This window comes from Lipotes vexillifer, unplaced genomic scaffold (genome assembly GCF_000442215.2).
Source record: "Lipotes vexillifer unplaced genomic scaffold, Lipotes_vexillifer_v1.1 scaffold1014, whole genome shotgun sequence".
NCBI classification, from domain to species: Eukaryota; Metazoa; Chordata; class Mammalia; order Artiodactyla; family Lipotidae; genus Lipotes; species Lipotes vexillifer.
In genome coordinates this window covers 614,671-617,572 of record NW_006774244.1, presented here as the reverse complement: position 1 = coordinate 617,572, position 2,902 = coordinate 614,671, and positions in this window count along the sequence as shown.

The window sequence follows — 2,902 nt, the reverse complement described above, 5'->3', positions numbered from 1 at the left end:
TTCCTGCTGTTTTATCCTTCCTCCTCCTCTGCGTTCCAAGGGGCTGAATTCACTTGATGTTTTGGTCCTGAATTCTAAAAAAGTCTAGCTACTGCTCTTCCGGCCAGGGAAGACTATTGAAAGTGTTACTCACAAGGGGCTTTGCTGAATTACGGGAACCTGGACCTGCAATTTTCCCGGCAGAATTTCTGTAACCATGGCAACTGTGCAATTACTAATGCCGTTAATCGTGATGATACTGTTTATTGGTCCTTTACTCTCTGACTGGCATTGTGCTAAGCGCTTCATGTATATGTTCTCATTTAATTTTTCAGCCACACTACAAGCAAAGTGTTATCACTGTTCCTATTTCCCAGAAAAGGAAACTGAGACTGAGAGAGGTTTGGTGATTTGCCCAAGGTCACAAGGTTAGTCAGGGAAAGGAGACAGGCTAGTCAAAAGACAGCGCAAACATCTGAATCCAAGTCCGAGTGACTCCAATCGCTACGTAGTGTTTGGTCCCACCATCACAGGCACTCACAGTTACTGAAAGTTTATTACGTCCAGGCACTGGGCTCAGTGCTAATGTAAGTTATCTCATTTAACCCTCCGAGGAAGCACAACCAGAGGGAACGGCTGAATTGTGATGCAGGAAGAAGGAGGATGCAGGAGAAACGGAGCCGAGTGTCAGGTACGAGGGGACTTCTGGGGCCACCAGAGGAAGATGCGACCATAGGATCAGGGACGGGGGGAGTGGAGTAGGCTGGGGTGTGAGGCACGAAGTGAGTCGGAGTGAATAGTTTGGGATGAGGACAGAGAAGACTCCCGAGCGTGCTGGAGCCCACTTTCATGTCTTACTGAGGGCAAATGGAAGCAAGATGGATCCATTCAAAGGGCGGGGCTGTAGCAGCCCCATGGCAACATGCCCTGCTAGGTGCAGCCCTCACGCTCTCTCCTTCCAAGGACTGGCTGGATGCCACACACCTTCACAGTATGCTCTTCACTTCATGAGACTGTGCATGGGAGGGGTGTCAGGGTAGAGCAGAGCCAACACTAATTTGGAGTCCAGAGACCCTAAGTTCTTTTTCTGATTCAGTCTCCTACCAGCTGTGGCGTGTTTAGGAACTAATTTAACCTCTCTGAACCCTGGCTTTTCCATGGTAAAAATGATGCCTACACCATAGGGTACTTGAGTGACTAAATGAGGTACTGTACAGGAAGCATTTAGCCCAATGTGCACTTAGAAGGCATTTAATAAATACTAACCACCTTCTCCATCTGTCCTTCTACAATTCCCTTTTTCTTTCTGTCCTTCCGTTGTTTCATACACTTGATTCTATGTCTCCAACTAAATTGTGAATTCCTTCAGGGCAAGGACTAAGTCTTTTATTGTCTTGGTTTTTTCATTCATTCATTTATTCATTCATGCAACATGTACTCTGTGTGAGGCACAGTTTACCCAGAGTTGATATTATGGCTTCGATCGCTTGTTAAAAATATGAATAATACATGATCGATATTTTTTTAAATAAAAGATCCTTCACAGGCAACCGAAGTGTGAGGCTATGTCAAACTCAGTTTATACATCAGAAAAATGTTACATGGGAAGGGCTACTGAGTGTGTGACATTGTCAAACATTGGCTCAGCACACTGAACAGTGAAAAGGAACAATTCCCAGAAGGTTTCTCATTTCCCTCAGTTATTGAAGACATTGCCTTAACCTCCACCCTTGGCATCAATCACGCCTGCCTTTCACACATTTTGGAGGAGTAAATAGTTCAATCAGTGCCATATATCAGCTTGTCAAATTTTTAAATTAAAAAAATATTTTCCAATGATAAGAGCAGTTCATGTTCACTTTACACAAATATTTTAATACAAATAAGAAAAAAGAAGATGCATTTAAAACATTTCTAATCATTCCACGTAGAGGTACCTATTGTTAACACTTTGATATAAATCCTTCTAGATTTTTGAAATGTGCGTGGGATCATATCACGTATGCCTAAAATAGGATTATACTATGTAATATTAGTTTGTCTTTCATCACTTTAATTTCCACTTTGGATTGCACCAATCTCTATTTGTTTATCAAAAAGAAGAAAGAAGGATTTTCATACTAAAGTGAAGTCAAGCATGGCAATGTTTATGTGACTTGAGTTATTGGCTAAAGCTTCTGTCAGCAAGAGTCTGTCCTCAAGCAGAGAGAGGAAGGTGTGTGTGTACTTTAATCCTCCCTCCAGGTGTGGTCCCATTGCCCATACTATTTCTCTGACATCCTAGTTCATTCTAACTTGTTTTCTCCCTCTCTCCCCCATTGCTGAACTTTCTTCTCTCTTGGCCTGCTAAGGGTTACAAGGATGTTAGCAGTGTCACCTCAAAAAGAGGTCAAGTCTATCGAGATCCCTGTTGTCCAAGCACGCCGCCTGCAGCCCTTGGCTGACACATACCGCAGATGGCCCGGCAGGGGTGGATGGCGTACTGTACAAGAGAAGGGGCCAAGCCAAGGACATTGGGTTCTGCCTAGAATCAAATCCCATTTAATGGCGAATTCTTCAATTTGAAAGTTTCAATAGGATGGTACTTTAAAAAGAACTCCGGCTGGTTAAATTTAGAGCCTGAAAAAAAATTCCAGCCTAATAACATGTTCTGGCTTGGGGCCAACCACATCCTTTAGACTGGGCAGCTGGATGAGTTTTTATTCGCTCTGGGCTGCCGCTCCATGCTGACTCGGAGGCAGGCCATAAGCGTCTTCACTTGAGTTGGCCTGGGTAGGACAGGGCCACTTAATGAGATGAGCAGCTTCCTGTGTGTCTCTGGCTGTTAAAGCAGCCTCGTGCTCGCTGATGCATTTTCAGAGGTGGATTGTGCAAGAAAGAGTGCTATTTTTGTAAATGGTTTGGCCTCTTCAGTCATTAGCCT